The following is a 19,162-nucleotide window of genomic DNA, read 5'->3' as shown; positions in this document are numbered from 1 at the left end:
GCCGAGTAAATCAAATGAATAAGCAGTATGAAACTGCTTGAACACACCATATTGTGTGTGGTTGATCAGTGAAATTACGAGTTAGTTCTTGTGAAATAAAAAACATTTTTTCAAAATCAAGCTCGGTTTCTCGTCTGGAGCTTGTTTTTGGCCACAAATGATGAAAATGACAATAACACTGTAAATCCAATGAATAAACAAGTTGAAACTGCTTGAATATGCTGAATCAACATTGTATGTGGTTGATCAGTGAAAGTACGAGTGTGTTTTCGTGATTATAAACATTTTTCAAAAATCAAACTCAGTAACTCGTCTGGAGCACGTTTTTGGCCACAAATGATGAAAATGACAATCGCAGAGTAAATCCAATGAATAAACAGTTTGAAACTGCTTGAACATGTTCCTGCATATTGTATGTGGTTGATCAGTGAAAGTACGAGTAAGTTCTCGTGAAATATAAACTTTTTTCCAAAATCAAGCTCGGTTTCTCGTCTGGAGCACGTTTTTGGCCACAAATGATGAACATGACAATATTACCGTAAATCCAATGAATCAGCAGGTTGAAACTGCCTGAAGTGCATATTGTATGTGGTTGATCAGTGAAAGTACGAGTTTGTTCTTGTGAAATATAAACTTTTTTCCAAAGTCAAGCTCGGTTTCTCGTCTGGAGCACGTTTTTGGCCACAAATGATGAAAATGAAAATTGCCGAGTAAATCAAATGAATAAGCAGTATGAAACTGCTTGAACACACCATATTGTGTGTGGTTGATCAGTGAAATTACGAGTTAGTTCTTGTGAAATAAAAAACATTTTTTCAAAATCAAGCTCGGTTTCTCGTCTGGAGCTTGTTTTTGGTCACAAATGATGAAAATGACAATTGCAGTGTATATCCAATGAATAAGCAGTTTTATACTGATTTGAACATGCTACTGCATATTGTATGTGGTTGATCAGTGAAAATACGAGTTTGTTCTTGTGAAATATAAACTTTTTTCCAAAGTCAAGCTCGGTTTCTAGTCTGGAGCACGTTTTTGGCCACAAATGATGAAAATGACAATAACACTGTAAATCCAATGAATAAACAAGTTGAAACTGCTTTACCATGCTACTGCATGTTGTATGTGGTTGATTCGTGAAAGTTCGAGTTTTTTCTTTGGAAATATAAACATTTTTCCAAAATCAAGCTTGGTTTCTCGTCTGGAGCACGTTTTTGGTCACAAATGATGAAAATGACAATTGCCGAGTAAATCAAATGAATAAGCAGTATGAAACTGCTTGAACACACCATATTGTGTGTGGTTGATCAGTGAAATTACAAGTTAGTTCTTGTGAAATAAAAAACATTTTTTCAAAATCAAGCTCGGTTTCTCGTCTGGAGCTTGTTTTTGGCCACAAATGATGAAAATGACAATAACACTGTAAATCCAATGAATAAACAAGTTGAAACTGCTTGAATATGCTGAATCAACATTGTATGTGGTTGATCAGTGAAAGTACGAGTGTGTTTTCGTGATTATAAACATTTTTCAAAAATCAAACTCAGTAACTCGTCCTTAGCACGTTTTTGGCCACAAATGATGAAAATGACAATCGCAGAGTAAATCCAATGAATAAACAGTTTGAAACTGCTTGAACATGTTCCTGCATATTGTATGTGGTTGATCAGTGAAAGTACGAGTAAGTTCTCGTGAAATATAAACTTTTTTCCAAAATCAAGCTCGGTTTCTCGTCTGGAGCACGTTTTTGGCCACAAATGATGAACATGACAATATTACCGTAAATCCAATGAATCAGCAGGTTGAAACTGCCTGAAGTGCATATTGTATGTGGTTGATCAGTGAAAGTACGACTATGTTCTTGTGAAATATAAAAATGTTTCAAAGATCACGCTCAGTATCAAATGATGAAAATGACAATATTATTGTAAATCCAATGAATAAACAAGTTGAAACTGCTTGAATATGCTGAATCAATATTGTATGTGGTTGATTAGTCAAAGTACGAGTTTTTTCTTGGGAAATATAAACATTTTTCCAAAATCAAGCTCGGTTTCTCGTCTGGAGCTTGTTTTTGGCCACAAATGATGAAAATGACAATATTAATGTAAATCCAATGAATAAGCAGGTTGACAACTGCTTGAACATGCTACTGCACATTGTATGTGGTTGATCAGTGAAAGTAGGAGTTTGTTCTTGTGAAATATAAACGTTTTTCCAAAATCAAGCTCGGTTTCTCGTCTGGAGCACGTTTTTGGCCACAAATGATGAAAATGACAATCGCAGAGTAAATCCAATGAATAAACAGTTTGAAACTGCTTGAACATGTTCCTGCATATTGTATGTGGTTGATCAGTGAAAGTAGGAGTTTGTTCTTGTGAAATATAAACGTTTTTCCAAAATCAATCTCGGTATCTCGTCTGGATCACGTTTTTGGCCACAAATTATGAAAATGACAATATTAATGTAAATCCAATGAATAAATAAGCTGAAACTGCTTTAATATGCTGAATCAATATTGTATGCGGTTGATCAGTGAAAGTAAAAGTGTGTTTTCGTGATTATAAACATTTTTTTCAAAATCACGATAAGTATCTCGTCTGGAGCACGTTTTTGGTCACAAATGATGAAAATGACAATTGCAGAGTAAATCCAATGAATAAGCAGTATGAAACTGCTTGAACACACCATATTGTGTGTGGTTGATCAGTGAAAGTACGAGTTAGTTCTTGTGAAATAAAAAACTTTTTTTCAAAATCAAGCTCGGTTTCGCTTCTGGAGCACGTTTTTGGCCACAAATGATGAAAATGACAATAACACTGTAAATCCAATGAATAAACAAGTTGAAACTGCTTGAATCAAGCTCGGTTTCTCGTCTGGAGCACGTTTTTAGCCACAAATGATGAAAATGACAATAACACTGTAAATCCAATGAATAAACAAGTTGAAACTGCTTGAATATGCTGAATCAACATTGTATGTGGTTGATCAGTGAAAGTACGAGTGTGTTTTCGTGATTATAAACATTTTTCAAAAATCAAACTCAGTAACTCGTCTGGAGCACGTTTTTGGCCACAAATGATGAAAATGACAATCGCAGAGTAAATCCAATGAATAAACAGTTTGAAACTGCTTGAACATGTTCCTGCATTTTGTATGTGGTTGATCAGTGAAAGTACGAGTAAGTTCTCGTGAAATATAAACTTTTTTCCAAAATCAAGCTCGGTTTCTCGTCTGGAGCACGTTTTTGGCCACAAATGATGAACATGACAATATTACCGTAAATCCAATGAATCAGCAGGTTGAAACTGCCTGAAGTGCATATTGTATGTGGTTGATCAGTGAAAGTACGACTATGTTCTTGTGAAATATAAAAATGTTTCCAAGATCACGCTCAGTATCAAATGATGAAAATGACAATATTACTGTAAATCCAATGAATAAACAAGTTGAAACTGCTTGAATATGCTGAATCAATATTGTATGTGGTTGATCAGTCAAAGTACGAGTTTTTTCTTGGGAAATATAAACATTTTTCCAAAATCAACCTCGGTTTCTCGTCTGGAGCTTGTTTTTGGCCACAAATGATGAAAATGACAATATTAATGTAAATCCAATGAATAAGCAGGTTGACAACTGCTTGAACATGCTACTGCACATTGTATGTGGTTGATCAGTCAAAGTACGAGTTTTTTCTTTGGAAATATAAACATTTTTCCAAAATCAAGCTCGGTTTCTCGTCTGGAGCTTGTTTTTGGTCACAAATGATGAAAATGACAATATTAATGTAAATCCAATGAATAAGCAGGTTGACAACTGCTTGAACATCATACTGCACATTGTATGTGGTTGATCAGTCAAAGTACGAGTTTTTTCTTGGGAAATATAAACTTTTTTCCAAAATCAAGCTTGGTTTCTCGTCTGGAGCTTGTTTTTGGTCACAAATGATGAAAATGATAATTGCAGAGTAAATCCAATGAATAAGCAGTATGAAACTGCTTGAACACACCATATTGTGTGTGGTTGATCAGTGAAAGTACGAGTTAGTTCTTGTGAAATAAAAAACTTTTTTTCAAAATCAAGCTCGGTTTCTCGTCTGGAGCACGTTTTTGGCCACAAATGATGAAAATGACAATATTAATGTAAATCCAATGAATAAGCAGGTTGACAACTGCTTGAACATGCTACTGCACATTGTATGTGGTTGATCAGTCAAAGTACGAGTTTTTTCTTTGGAAATATAAACATTTTTCCAAAATCAAGCTCGGTTTCTCGTCTGGAGCTTGTTTTTGGTCACAAATGATGAAAATGACAATATTAATGTAAATCCAATGAATAAGCAGGTTGACAACTGCTTGAACATCATACTGCACATTGTATGTGGTTGATCAGTCAAAGTACGAGTTTTTTCTTGGGAAATATAAACTTTTTTCCAAAATCAAGCTTGGTTTCTCGTCTGGAGCTTGTTTTTGGTCACAAATGATGAAAATGATAATTGCAGAGTAAATCCAATGAATAAGCAGTATGAAACTGCTTGAACACACCATATTGTGTGTGGTTGATCAGTGAAAGTACGAGTTAGTTCTTGTGAAATAAAAAACTTTTTTTCAAAATCAAGCTCGGTTTCTCGTCTGGAGCACGTTTTTGGCCACAAATGATGAAAATGACAATAACACTGTAAATCCAATGAATAAACAAGTTGAAACTGCTTCAATATGCTGAATCAACATTGTATGTGGTTGATCAGTGAAAGTACGAGTGTGTTTTCGTGATTATAAACATTTTTCAAAAATCAAACTCAGTAACTCGTCTGGAGCACGTTTTTGGCCACAAATGATGAAAATGACAATATTAATGTAAATCCAATGAATAAGCAGGTTGACAACTGCTTGAACATGCTACTGCACATTGTATGTGGTTGATCAGTGAAAGTAGGAGTTTGTTCTTGTGAAATATAAACGTTTTTCCAAAATCAAGCTCGGTTTCTCGTCTGGAGCACGTTTTTGGCCACAAATGATGAAAGCGACAATAACACTGTAAATCCAATGAATAAACAAGTTGAAACTGCTTGAATATGCTGAATCAATATTGTATGTGGTTGATCAGTCAAAGTACGAGTTTTTTTTTGGGAAATATAAACATTTTTCCAAAATCAAGCTCGGTTTCTCGTCTGGAGCTTGTTTTTGGCCACAAATGATGAAAATGACAATATTAATGTAAATCCAATGAATAAGCAGGTTGACAACTGCTTGAACATGCTACTGCACATTGTATGTGGTTGATCAGTGAAAGTAGGAGTTTGTTATTGTGAAATATAAACGTTTTTCCAAAATCAATCTCGGTATCTCGTCTGGATCACGTTTTTGGCCACAAATTATGAAAATGACAATATTAATGTAAATCCAATGAATAAATAAGCTGAAACTGCTTGAATATGCTGAATCAATATTGTATGCGGTTGATCAGTCAAAGTACGATTTTTTTCTTGGGAAATATAAACATTTTTCCAAAATCAAGCTCGGTTTCTCGTCTGGAGCACGTTTTTGGCCACAAATGATGAAAATGACAATAACACTGTAAATCCAATGAATAAACAAGTTGAAACTGCTTGAATATGCTGAATCAACATTGTATGTGGTTGATCAGTGAAAGTACGAGTGTGTTTTCGTGATTATAAACATTTTTCAAAAATCAAACTCAGTAACTCGTCTGGAGCACGTTTTTGGCCACAAATGATGAAAATGACAATCGCAGAGTAAATCCAATGAATAAACAGTTTGAAACTGCTTGAACATGTTCCTGCATATTGTATGTGGTTGATCAGTGAAAGTACGAGTAAGTTCTCGTGAAATATAAACTTTTTTCCAAAATCAAGCTCGGTTTCTCGTCTGGAGCACGTTTTTGGCCACAAATGATGAACATGACAATATTACCGTAAATCCAATGAATCAGCAGGTTGAAACTGCCTGAAGTGCATATTGTATGTGGTTGATCAGTGAAAGTACGACTATGTTCTTGTGAAATATAAAAATGTTTCAAAGATCACGCTCAGTATCAAATGATGAAAATGACAATATTACTGTAAATCCAATGAATAAACAAGTTGAAACTGCTTGAATATGCTGAATCAATATTGTATGTGGTTGATCAGTCAAAGTACGAGTTTTTTCTTGGGAAATATAAACATTTTTCCAAAATCAAGCTCGGTTTCTCGTCTGGAGCTTGTTTTTGGCCACAAATGATGAAAATGACAATATTAATGTAAATCCAATGAATAAGCAGGTTGACAACTGCTTGAACATGCTACTGCACATTGTATGTGGTTGATCAGTGAAAGTAGGAGTTTGTTCTTGTGAAATATAAACGTTTTTCCAAAATCAAGCTCGGTTTCTCGTCTGGAGCACGTTTTTGGCCACAAATGATGAAAATGACAATAACACTGTAAATCCAATGAATAAACAAGTTGAAACTGCTTGAATATGCTGAATCAACATTGTATGTGGTTGATCAGTGAAAGTACGAGTGTGTTTTCGTGATTATAAACATTTTTCAAAAATCACACTCAGTAACTCGTCTGGAGCACGTTTTTGGCCACAAATGATGAAAATGACAATCGCAGAGTAAATCCAATGAATAAACAGTTTGAAACTGATTGAACATGTTCCTGCATATTGTATGTGGTTGATCAGTGAAAGTACGAGTAAGTTCTCGTGAAATATAAACTTTTTTCCAAAATCAAGCTCGGTTTCTCGTCTGGAGCACGTTTTTGGCCACAAATGATGAACATGACAATATTACCGTAAATCCAATGAATCAGCAGGTTGAAACTGCCTGAAGTGCATATTGTATGTGGTTGATCAGTGAAAGTACGACTATGTTCTTGTGAAATATAAAAATGTTTCCAAGATCACGCTCAGTATCAAATGATGAAAATGACAATATTACTGTAAATCCAATGAATAAACAAGTTGAAACTGCTTGAATATGCTGAATCAATATTGTATGTGGTTGATCAGTCAAAGTACGAGTTTTTTCTTGGGAAATATAAACATTTTTCCAAAATCAAGCTCGGTTTCTCGTCTGGAGCTTGTTTTTGGCCACAAATGATGAAAATGACAATATTAATGTAAATCCAATGAATAAGCAGGTTGACAATTGCTTGAACATGCTACTGCACATTGTATGTGGTTGATCAGTGAAAGTAGGAGTTTGTTCTTGTGAAATATAAACGTTTTTCCAAAATCAATCTTGGTATCTCGTCTGGATCACGTTTTTGGCCACAAATTATGAAAATGACAATATTAATGTAAATCCAATGAATAAATAAGCTGAAACTGCTTGAATATGCTGAATCAATATTGTATGCGGTTGATCAGTCAAAGTAAAAGTGTGTTTTCGTGATTATAAACATTTTTCCAAAATCACGATAAGTATCTCGTCTGGAGCACGTTTTTGGTCACAAATGATTGAAAATGACAATTGCAGAGTAAATCCAATGAATAAGCAGTATGAAACTGCTTGAACACATCATATTGTGTGTGGTTGATCAGTGAAAGTACGAGTTAGTTCTTGTGAAATATAAACATTTTTCCAAAATCAAGCTCGGTTTCTCGTCTGGAGCACGTTTTTGGCCACAAATGATGAAAATGACAATAACACTGTAAATCCAATGAATAAACAAGTTGAAACTGCTTGAATCAAGCTCGGTTTCTCGTCTGGAGCACGTTTTTGGCCAAAATTATGAAAATGACAATTGCCGAGTAAATCAAAACATTGTATGTGGTTGATCAGTCAAAGTACGAGTTTTTTCTTGGGAAATATAAACATTTTTCAAAAATCAAACTCAGTAACTCGTCTGGAGCTTGTTTTTGGTCACAAATGATGAAAATGACAATTGCAGTGTAAATCCAATGAATAAGCAGTTTTATACTGATTTGAACATGCTACTGCATATTGTATGTGGTTGATCAGTCAAAGTACAAGTTTGTTCTTGTGAAATATAAACATTTTTCCAAAGTCAAGCTCGGTTTCTCGTCTGGAGCACGTTTTTGGCCACAAATGATGAAAATGACAATAACACTGTAAATCCAATGAATAAACAAGTTGAAATTGCTTGAACATGCTACTGCACATTGTATGTGGTTGATCAGTCAAAGTACAAGTTTTTTCTTGGGAAATATAAATATTTTTCAAAAATCAAACTCAGTAACTCGTCTGGAGCACGTTTTTGGCCACAAATGATGAAAATGACAATCGCAGAGTAAATCCAATGAATAAACAGTTTGAAACTGCTTGAACATGTTCCTGCATATTGTATGTGGTTGATCAGTGAAAGTACGAGTTAGTTCTTGTGAAATAAAAAACTTTTTTTCAAAATCAAGCTCGGTTTCTCGTCTGGAGCACGTTTTTGGCCAAAATTATGAAAATGACAATTGCCGAGTAAATCAAAACATTGTATGTGGTTGATCAGTCAAAGTACGAGTTTTTTCTTGGGAAATATAAACATTTTTCAAAAATCAAACTCAGTAACTCGTCTGGAGCTTGTTTTTGGTCACAAATGATGAAAATGACAATTGCAGTGTAAATCCAATGAATAAGCAGTTTTATACTGATTTGAACATGCTACTGCATATTGTATGTGGCTGATCAGTGAAAATACGAGTTTGATCTTGTGAAATATAAACATTTTTCCAAAGTCAAGCTCGGTTTCTCGTCTGGAGCACGTTTTTGGCCACAAATGATGAAAATGACAATAACACTCTAAATCCAATGAATAAACAAGTTGAAATTGCTTGAACATGCTACTGCACATTGTATGTGGTTGATCAGTCAAAGTACGAGTTTTTTCTTGGGAAATATAAATATTTTTCCAAAATCAAGCTCGGTTTCTCGTCTGGAGCACGTTTTTGGCCACAAATGATGAACATGACAATATTACCGTAAATCCAATGAATCAGCAGGTTGAAACTGCCTGAAGTGCATATTGTATGTGGTTGATCAGTGAAAGTACGACTATGTTCTTGTGAAATATAAAAATGTTTCCAAGATCACGCTCAGTATCAAATGATGAAAATGACAATATTACTGTAAATCCAATGAATAAACAAGTTGAAACTGCTTGAATATGCTGAATCAATATTGTATGTGGTTGATCAGTCAAAGTACGAGTTTTTTCTTGGGAAATATAAACATTTTTCCAAAATCAACCTCGGTTTCTCGTCTGGAGCTTGTTTTTGGCCACAAATGATGAAAATGACAATATTAATGTAAATCCAATGAATAAGCAGGTTGACAACTGCTTGAACATGCTACTGCACATTGTATGTGGTTGATCAGTCAAAGTACGAGTTTTTTCTTTGGAAATATAAACATTTTTCCAAAATCAAGCTCGGTTTCTCGTCTGGAGCTTGTTTTTGGTCACAAATGATGAAAATGACAATATTAATGTAAATCCAATGAATAAGCAGGTTGACAACTGCTTGAACATTATACTGCACATTGTATGTGGTTGATCAGTCAAAGTACGAGTTTTTTCTTGGGAAATATAAACATTTTTCCAAAATCAAGCTCGGTTTCTCGTCTGGAGCACGTTTTTGGCCACAAATGATGAACATGACAATATTACCGTAAATCCAATGAATCAGCAGGTTGAAACTGCCTGAAGTGCATATTGTATGTGGTTGATCAGTGAAAGTACGAGTTTGTTCTTGTGAAATATAAACTTTTTTCCAAAGTCAAGCTCGGTTTCTCGTCTGGAGCACGTTTTTGGCCACAAATGATGAAAATGACAATTGCCGAGTAAATCAAATGAATAAGCAGTATGAAACTGCTTGAACACACCATATTGTGTGTGGTTGATCAGTGAAATTACGAGTTAGTTCTTGTGAAATAAAAAACATTTTTTCAAAATCAAGCTCGGTTTCTCGTCTGGAGCTTGTTTTTGGTCACAAATGATGAAAATGACAATTGCAGTGTATATCCAATGAATAAGCAGTTTTATACTGATTTGAACATGCTACTGCATATTGTATGTGGTTGATCAGTGAAAATACGAGTTTGTTCTTGTGAAATATAAACTTTTTTCCAAAGTCAAGCTCAGTTTCTAGTCTGGAGCACGTTTTTGGCCACAAATGATGAAAATGACAATAACACTGTAAATCCAATGAATAAACAAGTTGAAACTGCTTTACCATGCTACTGCATGTTGTATGTGGTTGATTCGTGAAAGTTCGAGTTTGTCTAGTGAAATAGAAACATTTTTCCAAAATCAAGCTTGGTTTCTCGTCTGGAGCACGTTTTTGGTCACAAATGATGAAAATGACAATAACACTGTAAATCCAATGAATAAACAAGTTGAAACTGCTTTACCATGCTACTGCATGTTGTATGTGGTTGATTCGTGAAAGTTCGAGTTTGTCTAGTGAAATAGAAACATTTTTCCAAAATCAAGCTTGGTTTCTCGTCTGGAGCACGTTTTTGGTCACAAATGATGAAAATGACAATTGCCGAGTAAATCAAATGAATAAGCAGTATGAAACTGCTTGAACACACCATATTGTGTGTGGTTGATCAGTGAAATTACGAGTTAGTTCTTGTGAAATAAAAAACTTTTTTTCAAAATCAAGCTCGGTTTCGCTTCTGGAGCACGTTTTTGGCCACAAATGATGAAAATGACAATAACACTGTAAATCCAATGAATAAACAAGTTGAAACTGCTTGAATCAAGCTCGGTTTCTCGTCTGGAGCACGTTTTTAGCCACAAATGATGAAAATGACAATAACACTGTAAATCCAATGAATAAACAAGTTGAAACTGCTTGAATATGCTGAATCAACATTGTATGTGGTTGATCAGTGAAAGTACGAGTGTGTTTTCGTGATTATAAACATTTTTCAAAAATCAAACTCAGTAACTCGTCTGGAGCACGTTTTTGGCCACAAATGATGAAAATGACAATCGCAGAGTAAATCCAATGAATAAACAGTTTGAAACTGCTTGAACATGTTCCTGCATTTTGTATGTGGTTGATCAGTGAAAGTACGAGTAAGTTCTCGTGAAATATAAACTTTTTTCCAAAATCAAGCTCGGTTTCTCGTCTGGAGCACGTTTTTGGCCACAAATGATGAACATGACAATATTACCGTAAATCCAATGAATCAGCAGGTTGAAACTGCCTGAAGTGCATATTGTATGTGGTTGATCAGTGAAAGTACGACTATGTTCTTGTGAAATATAAAAATGTTTCCAAGATCACGCTCAGTATCAAATGATGAAAATGACAATATTACTGTAAATCCAATGAATAAACAAGTTGAAACTGCTTGAATATGCTGAATCAATATTGTATGTGGTTGATCAGTCAAAGTACGAGTTTTTTCTTGGGAAATATAAACATTTTTCCAAAATCAAGCTCGGTTTCTCGTCTGGAGCTTGTTTTTGGCCACAAATGATGAAAATGACAATATTAATGTAAATCCAATGAATAAGCAGGTTGACAATTGCTTGAACATGCTACTGCACATTGTATGTGGTTGATCAGTGAAAGTAGGAGTTTGTTCTTGTGAAATATAAACGTTTTTCCAAAATCAATCTTGGTATCTCGTCTGGATCACGTTTTTGGCCACAAATTATGAAAATGACAATATTAATGTAAATCCAATGAATAAATAAGCTGAAACTGCTTGAATATGCTGAATCAATATTGTATGCGGTTGATCAGTCAAAGTAAAAGTGTGTTTTCGTGATTATAAACATTTTTCCAAAATCACGATAAGTATCTCGTCTGGAGCACGTTTTTGGTCACAAATGATGAAAATGACAATTGCAGAGTAAATCCAATGAATAAGCAGTATGAAACTGCTTGAACACATCATATTGTGTGTGGTTGATCAGTGAAAGTACGAGTTAGTTCTTGTGAAATATAAACATTTTTCCAAAATCAAGCTCGGTTTCTCGTCTGGAGCACGTTTTTGGCCACAAATGATGAAAATGACAATAACACTGTAAATCCAATGAATAAACAAGTTGAAACTGCTTGAATCAAGCTCGGTTTCTCGTCTGGAGCACGTTTTTGGCCAAAATTATGAAAATGACAATTGCCGAGTAAATCAAAACATTGTATGTGGTTGATCAGTCAAAGTACGAGTTTTTTCTTGGGAAATATAAACATTTTTCAAAAATCAAACTCAGTAACTCGTCTGGAGCTTGTTTTTGGTCACAAATGATGAAAATGACAATTGCAGTGTAAATCCAATGAATAAGCAGTTTTATACTGATTTGAACATGCTACTGCATATTGTATGTGGTTGATCAGTCAAAGTACAAGTTTGTTCTTGTGAAATATAAACATTTTTCCAAAGTCAAGCTCGGTTTCTCGTCTGGAGCACGTTTTTGGCCACAAATGATGAAAATGACAATAACACTGTAAATCCAATGAATAAACAAGTTGAAATTGCTTGAACATGCTACTGCACATTGTATGTGGTTGATCAGTCAAAGTACAAGTTAGCCTAGGGTTAGGGTTAGGGTTAGGGTTAGGGTTAGGGTTAGGGTTAGGGTTAGGGTTAGGGTTAGGGTTTAGGGTTAGGGTTAGGGTTAGGGTTAGGGTTAGGGTTATGGAACTGAGCCCGACCCCCGAATCCACGGGAGTCAGGGGGTGCACGGTCCATCCCTCGGGCATTGTCCCTCCCCCGATACCCCGAAAACCCTCGCCGGAAATCCTGGCTGTCTCGCTCTGGGACGCGGTCACGGCGTCTACCATAGCGCACCGTGGTCCACCGGTCGTGAGACATCCCCTCTTTTTTCAGATATGTGTATATGTACACAATAAAGAAGATTTTGTTTTAGGGTGAATATCAATAAATAAATTAAAATAACTTTGAAAAATATTAAATATACCTTATTTAAGGTTATAAAACAACAAAACAAATCGAATGCACCTGACTTCAGGTAAAAAGAAAAAAAATCAAAATTATATACCACTTTTTGGTTGAAAATAAAAATCAATAAACGTGCCTCTGCGCAACGTTTCGACCTGCTGAGGTCTTCTTCAGGCACAATTGGCACATTAAATGGTCAAAAAGTGAAAAAAAGAAGGTTTGCTGTTATTTTTTAAGGTGTGTGTTCCTCTCGGGTCTGAGCTGGAATGGGTTAGGGTTAGGGTTAGGGTTAGGGTTAGGGTTAGGGTTAGGGGTTAGGGTTAGGGTTGGGGTTAGGGTTAGGGGTTAGGGTTAGGGTTAGGGGTTAGGGTTAGGGTTAGGGTTAGGGTTAGGGTTAGGGTTAGGGTTAGGGTTAGGGTTAGGGGTTAGGGGTTAGGTTTGGGACAAAGGAGAGGAAGGCACGGGCAACAGTACACCATATTTAAAAAGTGTTTCCTTGTGATATTTAAAATACATAGGTCCTTTTAAAAGAGGGTAGTTTCACCTCGGGTGTTCGTAAAAAGCGTCATATGTTTAAAAGGAGGTGGGTTCATCTATATTACCCCAAGTGGATGACTTTAAAAGGGAAAATAAAAGACTGACGTTTTTACAATAAAAGGTAAGAAAGAAAGAAATAAATAATTAAATTAAGATAAAAGAGATATCACCCAAATTAAAATTGAACTCCGGATCCTAAAACAGTCGACGTTTGCCTGGTTTTGTTTAAAATTGATAAGTTACTGGGGAAGGGGTGAAACAAGGAGGAAGGGGGGGGGGAAAGGGGGGGGGGTTGGTTTGGAGAGAAGGGGATGTGGTTAGGTTTAGGATGGGAAAGGGGGTTGGGTTTTAGGCAGGGGGAGGGGGTTAGGGTTAGGTGAGGGGAAGGAGGGGTTAAGGTTAGGAAAGGAAAAAGGTGGGGGGCATGGTTAGGTTTAGGGTAGGAATAGGGGCTGGGTTTTAGGTCGGGGGGGGGGGGAATTGGTTAGGGTTAGGTAAGGGGAAGGAGGGGTTAGGGTTAGGAAAGGAAGGAGGGAGGATGGTTAGGTTTAGGGTGGGGAAGTGGGTGAGGGGGTAAGGAATTGGGGGGAAGAAGGAGAGAAGGGGAGTAAAATATTTTTAATTTATAAAAAAGCTAAAATTATAAAATACGGAACGTCGCTGAGTATTGAGTTTTTTTATTAAAATTTTCTGAGTTGCGGTGAGGTTAAAAGCCCCCTACATTGAGCTGGTGGGGTTAGCCGTGTACTTAGGTGGCGATATTTAGTGCCCCTGGGTTGCAGCGTGCTGGGGAAGGAGTCCGTGTGTTGTGTGGTTCTCATCCCTCGCAGGTCTGGAAGGTCAGTGCCGACTGGGGTTGTTGGTGGCCCCCTGCCTGCTCGTCTTTTCCAGGTGTCCCTCTGGGTTAGTTTGGGAGCCTGGGAGGTCTCGGTAGGCCGGGGGGGAGGATCCTCTGCGTCCAACACCACCCGGACTGCCTCAGGGAGTGGTACTTCTGAGCCCGGGACAGTCCGGGATGGTGGGGTGGGGGGATGTTGTTGGGCTCCCCGTCGGCGCTGTCGTTCCCCTCCAGCCTTGCTTCGGGGGTGGTCCGGGATGGTCTCTGGACTGGCCCCCCTCTGGCCTGGTTGTGGTGGTTCCTCCTTCCTCTGCTGCGGCTCCTCGGTGCGGCTCCCCGTTGTTTGAGGTGGCCGCTGGTTCTCTTCTTGTTGAGGACTGGAGGCCGGCGGAGTGGAGGGGGCGTTTGCTGGGATGGGGGAGTCCGGCCAGAAGTTGGATACTGTTTTTATTGTATCCAGGGCCATCTGTATAGAGAGAGCGGTGAGACGTGGGCCAAATCTTTTTTTTGCTGTGGTTCGTGCTGCCTGCCAGGCTAGTGGTCTAAACGGTTGGAGCTCTTCAATTATTGTACTTAAATCATCCATGCTGTCATTATAATGTTGATTTAGTATTTTTAGGTTCTGCTCCATCCACTGAATCGTGTTCTGTCTGATCAGGTTTTTGATTTTATCATTTGGGCAGGCCGGTTTAATGAATTCTGTCAGTTGTTCGGTTTTCCTCCTCATTCCTGGTGGAATAGTGTGGTTCTCAATGGCTGCTTCAGTAATATTGGAGTGGTGCATCAGTTGGATGTATTTGAAATATAACTTTGTGCATCTGCGGTGTGTAAAACTGTCGTCTGTTCCCACTGATTGCTCAGGGCCCCGTGGTCCGGGTGGAGATTCCCTGTGGCCTCCCAGCTGGGTGGGCTGAGCCGTGCGGCAGTTGGTGCAATAAAACGCCATGGGGGTGATATCTCTCAAAAAAAGAAGAAAAGGGTTTTTTTTGTTAAAGGTTTTCTTAAAAACAGAGAGGTGATAAGAAATTAAAATAAGGTTTTTAATGTAATGATTAAAATATTCTGCTCCAGTAAAAGCTACTTCCTCTCTTGTTTAAACAAGGAAAACTAGGAATAATAAAGCTTAAAAGTGGATTTAAATTATCAAAACAAATTTAAAAACCAGGGAGAGGAGAGAGGAAAACAGGAGATAAACTTTTAGAAACGGAAGTAATTAAATTAGACTCTTCTGCTCCCGGGATCTAAAAAGCAGGATTGGATAAAAGTTGTTAAAACCCTTTAGAAAGAAGGATGATTGTGTCCCAGAGGGGTTCAATCAAGGTGCCATTTTGCAGCCAACCTACAGTTTTACCATGCTTGCAGAGTAGGCCCAAAGCCTGCAGAGTAGGCCCAAAGCCTGCAGTCAGTTATCCTGAGGATCGGGGTTAGGGTTAGGGTTAGGGTTAGGGTTTGGGTTAGGGTTAGGGTTAGGGTTAGGGTTAGGGTTAGGGTTAGGGTTAGGGTTAGGGTTAGGGTTAGGGTTAGGGTTAGGTTTGGGACAAAGGAGAGGAAGGCACGGGCAACAGTACACCATATTTAAAAAGTGTTTCCTTGTGATATTTAAAATACATAGGTCCTTTTAAAAGAGGGTTAGGGTTAGGGTTAGGGTTAGGGTTAGGGTTAGGGTTAGGGTTAGGGTTAGGGTTAGGGTTAGGGTTAGGGTTAGGGTTAGGGTTAGGGTTAGGGTTAGGGTTAGGTTTGGGACAAAGGAAAGGAAGGCACGGGCAACAGTACACCATATTTAAAAAGTGTTTCCTTGTGATATTAAAATTACTTCAGTCCTTTTAAAAGAGGGTAGTTTCACCTCGGGTGTTCGTAAAAAGCGTCATATGTTTAAAAGGAGGTGGGTTCATCTATATTACCCCAAGTGGATGACTTTAAAAGGGAAAATAAAAGACTGACGTTTTTACAATAAAAGGTAAGAAAGAAATAAATAAATAATTAAATTAAGATAAAAGAGATATCACCCAAATTAAAATTGAACTCCGGATCCTAAAACAGTCGACGTTTGCCTGGTTTTGTTTAAAATTGATAAGTTACTGGGGAAGGGGTGAAACAAGGAGGAAGGGGGGGGAAAAAGGGGGGGGGGGGTGGTTTGGAGAGAAGGGGATGTGGTTAGGTTTAGGATGGGAAAGGGGGTTGGGTTTTAGGCAGGGGGAGGGGGTTAGGGTTAGGTGAGGGGAAGGAGGGGTTAAGGTTAGGAAAGAAAAAAAGGGGGGGGGGGTATGGTTAGGTTTAGGGTAGGAATAGGGGCTGGGCTTTAGGTCGGGGGGGGGGGTTGGTTAGGGTTAGGTAAGGGGAAGGAGGGGTTAGGGTTAGGAAAGGAAGGAGGGAGGGTGGTTAGGTTTAGGGTGGGGAAGTGGGTGAGGGGGTAAGGAATTGGGGGGAAGAAGGAGAGAAGAAGGGGAGTAAAATATTTTTAGTTTATAAAAAAGCTAAAATTATAAAATACGGAACGTCGCTGAGTATTGAGTTTTTTTATTAAAATTGTCTGAGTTGCGGTGAGGTTAAAAGCCCCCTACATTGAGCTGGTGGGGTTAGCCGTGTACTTAGGTGGCGATATTTAGTGCCCCTGGGTTGCAGCGTGCTGGGAAAGGAGTCCGTATGTTGTGTGGTTCTCATCCCTCGCAGGTCTGGAAGGTCAGTGCCAACTGGGGTTTTTGGTGGCCCCCTGCCTGCTCGTCTTTTCCAGGTGTCCCTCTGGGTTAGTTTGGGAGCCTGGGAGGTCTCGGTAGGCCGGGGGGGAGGATCCTCTGTGTCCAACACCACCCGGACTGCCTCAGGGAGTGGTACTTCTGAGCCCGGGACAGTCCGGGATGGTGGGGTGGGGGGATGTTGTTGGGCTCCCCGTCGGCGCTGTTGTTCCCCTCCTGCCTTGCTTCGGGGGTGGTCCGGGATGGCCTCTTGGATGGCCGCCCTCGGACTGGGATGTGGTTGTTGTGGTTCCTCGGTGCGGCTCCCCGTTGTTTGAGGTGGCCGCTGGTTCTCTTCCTGCCGAGGACTGGGGGCCGGCGGAGTGGAGGGAGCTTTTGCTGGGATGGGGGAGTCCGGCCAGAAGTTTGATACCGTTTTAATCATGTCCAGGGTCATCTGTACGGAAAGAGGGGTGAGACGTGGGCCATATCTTTTTTTTGCTATGGTTTGTGCTGCCTGCCAGGCTGATGGTCTAAATGGTTGGAGCTCCTCTATTACTGTACTTAAATCATCCATGCTGTCATTATAATGTTGATTTAGTATTTTTAGGTTTTGCTCCATCCATTGAAAAGTGTTGTCTTTGATGAGGTTTTTGACTTTCTCATTCGGGCAGGCCGGTTTAATGAATTCTGACAATTGTTCTGTTTTCCTACGCATTCCTGGTGGAATGGTTTTGTTTTCGATGGCTGCCTCAATAATGTTGGAATGGTGCATCATTTGAATGTATTTAAAATATAACCGGGTGCACCTGCGATGTATAAAACCTGCGTCTGTTTCCTCTGGCTGCTCAGGGCCCCGTGGTCCGGGTGGAGATTCCCTGTGGCCTCCCAGCTGGGTGGGCTGAGCTGTGCGGCAGTTGGTGCAATAAAACGCCATGGGGGTGATATCTCTCAAGGAAAAAAGAAAGGAAGGGTTTTTTTGTTGTTAGAAGTTTTCTTAAAAACAAAGAGGTGATAAGAAATTAAAAAAGGTCTTTAATGTAATGATTAAAATATTCTGCTCCAGTAAAAGCTACTTCCTCTCTTGTTTAAACAAGGAAAACTAGGAATAATAAAGCTTAAAAGTGGATTTAAATTATCAAAACAAATTTAAAAACCAGGGAGAGGAGAGAGGAAAACAGGAGATAAACTTTTAGAAACGGAAGTAATTAAAATAGACTCTTCTGCTCCCGGGATCTAAAAAGCAGGATTGGATAAAAGTTGTTAAAACCCTTTAGAAAGAAGGATGATTGTGTCCCAGAGGGGTTCAATCAAGGTGCCATTTTGCAGCCAACCTACAGTTTTACCATGCTTGCAGAGTAGGCCCAAAGCCTGCAGAGTAGGCCCAAAGCCTGCAGTCAGTTATCCTGAGGATCGTCAGGTTTTTGCAAGGCTGCGGCTGAGTGGTCCTTTTGTTTGTAGCCGGTTTCCTGGTTGGAGGTTGGAGCTGTGGTCTTTAAAAAGTCGTTGTATCCATCCTAAAAAGGTCCCATTCTGAGCTCAGAATAAAAAAGTCTAAAATTGCAAATCCTTTAATCCATAAAATTACTCCATAAAAACGAAAGAGGAGAGAAAAAAAGGTTAAAAAGGCCCGACGTTTCGCCTATCCGGCTTCTTCAGGGGCAAGGTGAGTCTGCATGTGTTGCTGGCTGTTTTTGAAGGCCTTCTGGGGGTGGTTTGAGGAAGTGGGAGGGGCCTGGACAGGAAGTTTGTCCTCTTACTCCCTTCTGTAGTCCAGGTGCCTGTATGCCTTGGTAGGTTTGAAGTTGGCTCCCTCTAGTGGTCACCTCATAGATTGCCCCTCTGGAAAGAATCAGAGCCTCAAAACAAACTGACTGAATAAAGGAAGGAAAGAGAGTTTAAGAAGAGAAATATAAAAGGTAATTAAATATCTGTAGGTTAAAAACACTTATTTATAGTGCTGGCTCTGGCAAGGTTAGGTTTGGGACAAAGGAAAGGAAGGCACGGGCAACAGTACACCATATTTAAAAAGTGTTTCCTTGTGATATTAAAATTACTTCAGTCCTTTTAAAAGAGGGTAGTTTCACCTCGGGTGTTCGTAAAAAGCGTCATATGTTTAAAAGGAGGTGGGTTCATCTATATTACCCCAAGTGGATGACTTTAAAAGGGAAAATAAAAGACTGACGTTTTTACAATAAAAGGTAAGAAAGAAATAAATAAATAATTAAATTAAGATAAA

Source organism: Lipophrys pholis, assembly GCF_963383615.2.
Source record: "Lipophrys pholis genome assembly, chromosome: 21".
Classification (NCBI taxonomy): domain Eukaryota; kingdom Metazoa; phylum Chordata; class Actinopteri; order Blenniiformes; family Blenniidae; genus Lipophrys; species Lipophrys pholis.
Note: the sequence above shows the minus strand (reverse complement) of the source record.